Below are 9,681 nucleotides of genomic sequence, written 5' to 3' on the forward strand. Positions count from 1 at the left end.
TTTTCTTTCGCTCTTCTCTCCAAACACACACGACACAGGTAGAGCAAAAAAATATAGGCAATATTTGGTGGGTGGCTACGTGATTTTGTAGAATTCTTAAAATGTTATTAGTTTTATTGTTGTACAAATTGGTATGATTTTATTTTAGTGGCACTGGGAACCTTTAATTATTGCAACCTCTAAAAAAGTGGCCCAACTTTTTCTTCACGCTTCACGTGTGTTTGGCTTGCTGCTGCTACGCACCATATGCATCTCTCTTTATTTTCAATAAAGCTTCTTTAATCACCATTTTATCAATTTTGTCCTCTTGAGATTTTTGCGTCTAGAAGTTTTTCAATTTTTCTTTCTCTTGTCAATCCATTTTTGTTTAGTAATAATGCCACTCGACTCTGTGCTTCCATTTCACTTCTTTTTCATCTGCTATAGGATCACAATATGCATTTTTTTTTTCCGCTTGTGGTGCTTGTTTTTCAGTTTGCAATGGCTTTATTTTATTGTCTGGATGTTCCTTGATGCTATTCTACTACCTAGATTATCACTACAACGGAAAGTGGCTTTTGCAGCCAAAATTTTTTCCAGCAACAATAATCTGGCCGCAAGAAACCCGTTTTTTCTGTTGAGACACTAAACTTGCGACATCTCAGCATTTTGTGAGGAAAAAGCTCTTTTTTAGGCGAAAATAAGTGTGGCCGTAAAAGCTATGGACAGAATTGTTATATTACGGCGCTTTTAAGTCTGTTGCAGTGATGATGGTTAGACGGAAAAAAGAAATTATTCATCAGGTTTATTGGGGCAGCTATTGGCAACTTTAGTCATCATATAATGTGATGGTCTAGGTGTTGAAGTTGGACTAAATTCCTATTAAATTTAATGTATCTTTCACTGACGTCATTTGTTATTTACAATGCTCCCAGGGCAGAATAGAGAAACATTTCATGCCGTGTTGTCGATAGATATAACAAAATCACATTAAGCATGTTTACTCCCATATTTTAGTTTGTCTCACCTTTATACAATGATATAGGTGGGTTGGGGAATCCTATGGTATTTTAGTTTTTAGATGTGGAGTTTATGATGCAACCTTTTTTTTTTTTTTTTTTTGTTCGATTAAGCAGTTTAGTTGAATCAAAACTTTCATTTCTGCTTTCCTCCACAACTTGCATTTAGTATCTCTACTATTAACTTACCACCTACATCCAAGGAGTAAGAGCTAGTTATCGGAGCCCTACCTGGGTGGGAAATAGCAGTAATAGTTAGGTTTTGATATACCTAGTTTACTCAATTTGCTGCCGTGTATGGTTAATCACTGCATTACCCACATTTTGCATAATCAACTCAATCTGTGGGTTTTTCTTTTTCTTTTTTTTTTTTTTTTTTAATTTTTACATTTCACATCTCAATTTTAAAATGGTCAGATCTTTATTGGATGATCAATGCGGACTGGTATTTTACTTACTATTTTTAGTGCAACACAGGTTGACTATGTACCGCATTTGAATAGACATACACTAACATATTCAACACTTATACGAGAAGTCGGACTTCTTTCACCCTCTTACGAACATTAACTGAGGATTACATATGTATATAGTCATAGCATATTGAATTGCCATTATTGTATTGTAAAAGTTTCAGTAATGCAGTATATGCACAACAATCTCTCAAATCTATTTTATGCTTCCTTCTATAAATCCACAGATTATAAATTTGTGTGTTTAAATACTGATAAGGAAAAATATCAAGTAGTTTCTATCCAAAATAGATTTGAGATGTGCACTATCGCTACTTGTAGTCTTTTCTTTCTCTTATTGTCTTCAGGTTATGTTCTCTGGCACTTGTACTGACATTAGTGGTTTTGATCTCTTATATAATTGTTGGTGTGACAAAGAATAGCAAAGTTCAAGGTCAGCATTAAAAGACTTCGTGCTTTTAGGTATATATATAACACCATTGGAGTAGGGAGACGTATTAAGAGCATTTTATGCCCAGTTTAACTAGAAAGTTAATGTGCATAATTGCTGAACCATCTTATCTATCTCCCTCTCTCAACATCTCTCTCTCTCTCTCTCTCTCACTCTCTCTCTCTCTGTGTTTGTGTAGATATATAAAAAATGAGCACTAATTCAGATGGTATCCGACAAGTCCGCGTGCTAATGAGAAGTTAGGTCACGAATATGACCTTCTTAAAGTTAAGGTAAAATCAAGACTAGCAAACTATCTTGTAATATGGGTATCTCAATGTGATCACCATGACCTATTCTAATGGTATTTTTTATAATTTATATTTATTACACCTAACTGGAAATTAGCTTCCTGTTACAAAAATATACATATATAATAATTTTTTATATCAACTATACCTCATACAATAGCCTATAGAGTTAGGGAATACACACACTATAACCCTACTTAGCTATTAGCTTGATGGATTATAATTTCTCCTTCATTATTATGGGCTTATTTGTGACTTGAAGCACACATCTTTTGTTCCAACCATACGTTTACATTCTTCTATTGATTCTTAAGATATCCTACACTGTACACTATATTCTTTGTAGTAGACATACAATGTATAGCACTTTGATATTGGTCCTATATCAACTTGATATCATCCAAATTAGAGGGTGAGTCTAGGACAACAACATTCATTAAGGTCTAGAGTGAACTTTTTCCATTTGGTTATCCAAGTTTTTTTTTTTTCTTAAATAGATATAGGCTTAAGCAAGCAGAAATAACATATTGTTTTTTTTTTCTTAAATAGATATAGGCTTAAGCAAGCAGAAATAACATATTTGAACCCCCTATTTATAAAATGAAAGGGTAATATCACCATTCATCTTTACTTCAGTTTATCATTAGGACAGTAAACCTCTGTATTTCCAAGATTTTTTAATGTATAATAGTCATCAGGGCAACACTAAAACTCTCAGTGATACCCAATCATAATGTACATAATTTGAATCAGATTGCATTTCTTTCTGACTAGCACTATCACTGCAAAAATCCAAAATTTCATGCAGTATGTTTTCTATAACTGTTCCTTTCGTTATTTTGTATTTGTTTCGAACTTTGTATATTCATCAATAGCTGTATAGATTTCACACTTTCATTTATGGCATCAAATCTAGATGGTCAAGACGTGGATGGATATTGAAGATAGATTTGTGTCTAACGAATATGCATCGGGTGTTAACCATTTCATGACTATGGCTCGGGAACATGCACCCGGAGGAGTTGACATTACGTGTCTATGTCGTAGATGTCATAATATGTTCTTCTAACCAATAAATGTGGTCAATGAGCATTTATTTATCATAGGGATTGATCCTTCTTATAAGGCCTGGATATTCCAATGTGAGGATGAAGTATTGGATGTTAGTTCCTCAAATTATGGTGATGAGTCAAGCTTGAATGATGGCTACATTGATGATATGGATGAGATGATGGATGACATTTAGGCTAGAGCCTATTGATGGTGTAACAGAAGGGTCTCTAGGTGCCAACTTTGCTAAATTGTTAGAATATGCATGCCGTCCACTCTATCCATCATGCCTAAAGTTTTCAAAGCTATGGTTTTTCGTAAAGTTGGTTCATATCAAGACAGTTGGTGGTTGGAGTGTTAAATCCTTTAACATGGTTATTAAGCTCTTGAAAGATGCATTTCTTGATGCTTTTCTCCCTGACTCATACAATGAGGCATGCCACTGGGAACGTGGCCTCCGCTTTAATTACACCAAGATAGATGCTTGTTTGAATGATTGTGTTCTATTTTTGAAGGAACATTCTAATAAAGAAAAGTGTCCTAAATGCAACACTTCAAGGTGGGTGTTAAGCACTAATAAGCAAAAGAAAATTCCACATAAAGTGCTGAGATATTTTCCTTTGATCCCAAGGTTGCAAAGACTATTTGTGTCAAGTAAGACTGTCGTGGCAATGAGGTGGCATGCTTGTGAACGGGTCAATGATGCTAGCGTCATAAGGCATCCAGCAGATTCAAAGGTCTGGCAAGATTTTGATCTCCAGTATCCTAGGCTTGCCTCAGATTCTCATAATGTGAGAATTGGTTTAGCGAGTGATGGTTTTAACCCATTTAACAATATAGCTAAACCGTACAGTATATGGCCAATGATACTCACCTATAACTTGCCCCTTGGTTATACATGAAAGATCCATACCTCATGCTATCTTTGCTAATCCCTGGCAAAAAAGCACTTGGTAATGATATTGATTTCTATCTATGCCCTATAATTGACGAATTGAAATATTTGTGGGAAGAATGAGTTAATACATACGATGCATCTGCCTCATCTAGGTTTTCCTTACATGTCGCATTACTATGGACCATTAAAGACTTCCCAATGTATGCTAATCTTTCTAGGTGGAGCACAAAGGGAAATATGGCATGTCCAACATGCAATGATGAGACAGATTCATTGTGGTTGGACCATGGGTAAAAGCATTGTTACGTGAGTCATAGTTGGTGGTTGTCGATAGGGCACATGTGGAGATCTAAAAAGGCTGATTTTAATGGTAATATGGACCATCGGCATCCACTATACATTTGTTAGGAGAGCCTATCTTGGAACAGTTGAAAGAAGTGACAGATGTACAGTTTGGCAAAACTTCAAAGAAAGGGAAGCACACAGCCAATGAGTTGAATTGGACAAAAATAAGTATATTTCTTGAGCTACCTTATTGGTCTTCCTTGGGTTTGAGACATAATCTCGATGTCATGCATATTGAGAAGAACATATGCGATAACATATTAGGAACTTTGATGAATATTGATGGAAAAAGTAAGGACTCTGCCAATGCACAAAGGGATTTAGCCAACCTTGGCATACGGAAAGAATTACACTTACAGTAGGATGGTGATCGTTATGCCATGAGGCTGGCATGTTACCAATTAAATAAACATGAGAATAGATCTTTTTGTTAATGTTAGTGAATCAAAGATTTTAGGCATGAAAAGTCATGATTGTCATATTTTCATGATTGTCAAACTGTCATCTCTATTCTTCTTTGTAAACTGGAAATGATATTCCCACCTACATTCTTTGATATAATGGTGTATCTCGCCATCCATTTGCCACACAAGTCCTAGCTTGCAGGACCTATGCAATATAGGTGGATGTGTCCTCTTGAAAGATATCTAGGAAAGTTCAAGCACTATGTCAAGAATAAAACTTGTCCAGAAGGCTCAATTGTCGAGGCCTATGTTCATGTGGAGTGCCTTACATTTTTTTCAACTTATCTCCATGACATTGAGACAACTTTTAATAGAGAGGAAAGAAATGTGGATATCGGTCAAGACCATCGAGAAGGCAGTTTGATTGTTTTGTCCCAAAAGGTTTGACTAATGGGTTTGCCCTCCGCTAAAAGGTTGGATGATCCACTTTTTTCTAAAAGTAGAGTGGTACGTGCTTAACAACTATCCTGAGATTGAACACTACCTAGAGTAAGTACTATAGTACTCTAAACAGAATTGCATACTCAACCTTTGATGAAGTACCCTTTTTTGAAAATAAAATCTGCTATTTTACTTTTCTCTGTGTGTAAACAACACTACAATAAGATTAAAGAAGAGGACACTAACAACGTTGATTGTAGGCACCAAACCGAATTCCCCAACTGGTTCAAGAACCATGTAAATCAAGACATTTTTTACATAACTGCTTGACAAGTTTTCTACACAAAATATATTTCATCTCCTGCATGTAAGATTCTTAAGATTCTATTCAATGTTGCCAATAGATTCAAGAATTGCACAACTTGAACTCGGGTGAAGTTATAGATGAAGTTTATGCTCTTGCATGTAGACCAGATCCACGGGACGGGTCATACAGTGGTTGCATAATGAATGGAATTAGGTTTCACACAAAGGACCATGAACAACACCGGCGTAGTCAAAGTAGTCGGGTCATTGTTTCATCGGTCGAACTCGGTTGATTTCTATGGTGTGTTGACAAATATTTTGGAATTACGCTACATGGGCTGGCATCTTATATACTTGTTTAAATGTGATTGGTGGGATGTTGATGATCATACACGAGGCATACGTGTTGGTGAGCATGTTACAAGTGTGAATACATCTAGAAAATTGTATCAGTATGAGCCTTTTGCCCTTGCTTGTCAGTGCTCACAAGTTTTTTACTTGAAAGACCCTAGTTTGGTTGGAAATTGGAAAGTGGTACAAAAGAAAACCAATAGGAATGTGTACGACATTCCATCCATCCCAATGGCCCTAGACGATGGTGAGGACTCCTCTGGTGTTGAGGCATATCAAGAGGAAGATGCTACCAATGATTATGGTCCAGTTAATCAAAGTGATAGTGGTTTGCTGAATCAATTGCATCAAGAGGATGAAGAACCAATTGCAGTTAATGACTTAACTGCGGTACACGGTGATGTTGGGAATGATGCCAACCAATCTTTTATTGACGATGAAGTGGACAGTGACACTTTTGACGATGATCCCAATACTGACCATTATGAGGATGGTGATGAGGAAGATTTGCACTCGAGTTCAAAAATAGACTCTGACTTTTTTTGAACTCTGACTAAAGACAGATTCATGTTTAATGACTAGTTGAATTGCATAATTTAATTATTAAAAAATTGCCATACTTTAATTACAAAACTCGACTTCCTGAATGTTGGTTGGTTTTTTACGTAGGTATCAGAAAAATGTGTGAAAATAAATATGATTTGCATGTTTGAATATATCAGGTTCACTTGGATTAACAATACATACTTGTTGTAGACCTCAATAGGTGATATTTTTAGGGACTACCTATAGATATTTGTTAATAGTCAAACTTCCTTGCTATTTAGTCATATAGTGGAAGGAAAAAGTTGATAGTCCTTGGAATGGTGAAAAAAACTAGATATGATGTGTGTGAATTATTCTTCAACACATTAGGCCACCATGTATCTCTATTATGTGAATTGGAATACAAAGACTAGGGAAGATGAAATTGGGAACTAATGGTAATAAATCTAAAAAATGGCATTTAGAAGGAAAAAGCTGACTGGTTATGATTGCATTCGAGTTCTAGAAACATTAAGCTCTACTATGTATATTTTTGGACTGCATAGAAACTAGCAAACTGTCCTGAAAAAGTTGCTATGAGATTCAACAATTGCCCAATTTGCAGGTGTTGAAGATACCATCAATTTATGCATACTAAGTAGTTGGGCATCTACTCCTTCCATTTTCCTTAGCATGTTATCAGCACATCCTCTGTTATGGACTAATGTTGGTGCAAAGGGCAGCAAAAGAGAGAATAGTGAGAGAAAAGTTTGCTTCATGGCCAGTTACGAATGTCGCTTTCCTTAAGACAATATTCGCCCCTACCAATAACAATCTGCACACGGGTTACAAGAAAATTTACCTCCACGATACAATGAAACCCAAAACAAGTATCTTGGAGGTGAGGATTCTCATTCACTCATTGGTCCTCTATCATTCTGTGATTCTCTATTCAAATTCGTAGGCCAATGAGTCTATTTATAGAGGACCAAAGGATGTGAATGAAAAGTTGTAACTTTTCATTTTTTTGAAATTTGATCCCAACAGGTATATTAATTATGCATGTTACTAAGTGACACAACGATTGGACTTAGTCCAATGGTCACATTGCTTCCCTCCATCCATCTCCCATAGGTTCGAAACCTACTGGTCCGATTTTTGGCATTTTATTTGCCAAGAGTTTTGCCTTTGTGGCGCTATGCCTTTTCACGCAGTCTACAAGCAGGCTCTCCATAAATCAACAAAAATTCCTTTCTTGAAAGAGGTGTGGCTCAAACCCAATCCAATGGGTAAACCTAGAGCCTCAATACCACTAAGCCAGTTAAAGGCTTATGATATACATATGGACCCAAACTATTATAAGCCTCATAAAATTTTCGTAACTTCTCTCTTTCCAAAATAATTCACAACTTCAAAAAATAAATCTCCAAAATATTATTAATAATAAATATAATATATATTATTAATAATAAATGTAATATATATTATTTTGAAAATATTTCCAACACTAAGTTGGGTTGCCCCAATGTAGATGCCCATCACCAAACAGTAGTCACACTTTTATTAAGGCCATTATACCCACTTGGATTGCTTGAGTTATTTTTTTATTATTATTACTCGTCAGAAATTTTATAATTTTTACGTGGTACATAATAATCATATGCATATATGGGGGAAAAATCTAAAATCTAAAATATGAAAGTATATAAATATGAAAGAAATATATACATATTTATTCATTGAGCATACCTGTGCATTTTTGTGTTATGGAGCAATAATTTCAAAGCTATTCAGAGGAGTATAATTTCTGTCTAGAAATGTGGTTTTTTTTTTCTAGTTCATGTCATATTAATTTATAATTTAGAATTTCTATATAATTTCCTCTCCTAGGGTTTCCTCTGTATGGGCATTTTTCTACTGTCGTGGTGCAGTTTGCGATATTTTTTGGTTATGATCATGGAGGATGATCTCCATGTCCTACACACGAAGCTGTCCTTAACAGAGAAGGAAAATGAAGATGTGGTGGTGGACAAGGGCGATCTGGAGGATGTGCTTCCGTTTGGGGAGTGGTGTTTGTTTATGAAATTATTTACTGAAAAATACTACAAGAAGGAAGCTTTCAAAGGTACAATGAGGAAAGTTTGGTGGACTATCATGGGGTTAGATTTCAGGAGATCTCTCCTATTCTTTTTCTAGTGGAATTTGAAAATGGTAGAGATAAGGAAAAGATTTTAAAGGAAGGGCCTTGGACGTTTGACAAGCATCTGGTTTTGCTAAAGGAAGTGGATAGCAGGCTTCAAGTATAGCAGGTGCAGATGACAATCGCTACGTTCTGGGTACGACTTCATGACTTACCTCTTATGGCCAAGAATGCATTTGTTGGTTATAAGCTTGGAGAAAAATTGGGTTCTATTGACGAGGTGGATTTGGAGAAGGGGGAAGTGGAATGGGGTGAATATTTAAGGGTGTGGGTTACATTCAATGTTATAGAGCCATCACTACATGGTTCTAGGTTACCTATTGGTGGAGGTGAGTCAGTGTGGATCCAGTCCTCTTATGAGCGCCTTCCAAACTAATGTTATTGGTGTGGTAGAATTGGTCATACCGACAAAGATTGTGCAGTTTGGGAGCAAGATTCTTAGGTGAAGAATATGGTGACTCAACCCTTTGGAGTATGGCTTCGGATAGGAAGCTTTAATGATCACAATAATAAGGGGCAATTTCGTGCAATTGATTCTGAGAAAGTGGTCCGTAACTATGGTGTGAGGGGTGGTGGTGTTCCCTCTCATCTAAAGGTTGGTTCCATGCAGATGGAATGGGGTGGAGAAGCCATGGCTGCTGAAGGAAGCTCTACCAATGCCTGTAGTGAAGGGATGGGGAAGCTTTACTTGTAACAGAAACAGTGTTAATGGAGCTGGTAGAAGAGGAAGTGGGGGCTGGTTTTCAGGGGGAAGTTGATGGGAGCAAAGATTCAGGGATAGTTAAAGATACGTCACATGTAACTGAAGCTAGGGCCGTTGGTGGAGATTGCCAGTTAGCTGATGGATTGAGATCAAAGCGGCAGGAGGTAGATGGTGCTAGGCCCAGTGGCTTAACGATAGGCCAGGGCCTACTATAAAAGCCTGATCCTTTACCTTGTCATGAATGGC

The sequence above is a fragment of the Juglans microcarpa x Juglans regia genome, chromosome 3D (genome assembly GCF_004785595.1).
Source record: "Juglans microcarpa x Juglans regia isolate MS1-56 chromosome 3D, Jm3101_v1.0, whole genome shotgun sequence".
NCBI classification, from domain to species: domain Eukaryota; kingdom Viridiplantae; phylum Streptophyta; class Magnoliopsida; order Fagales; family Juglandaceae; genus Juglans; species Juglans microcarpa x Juglans regia.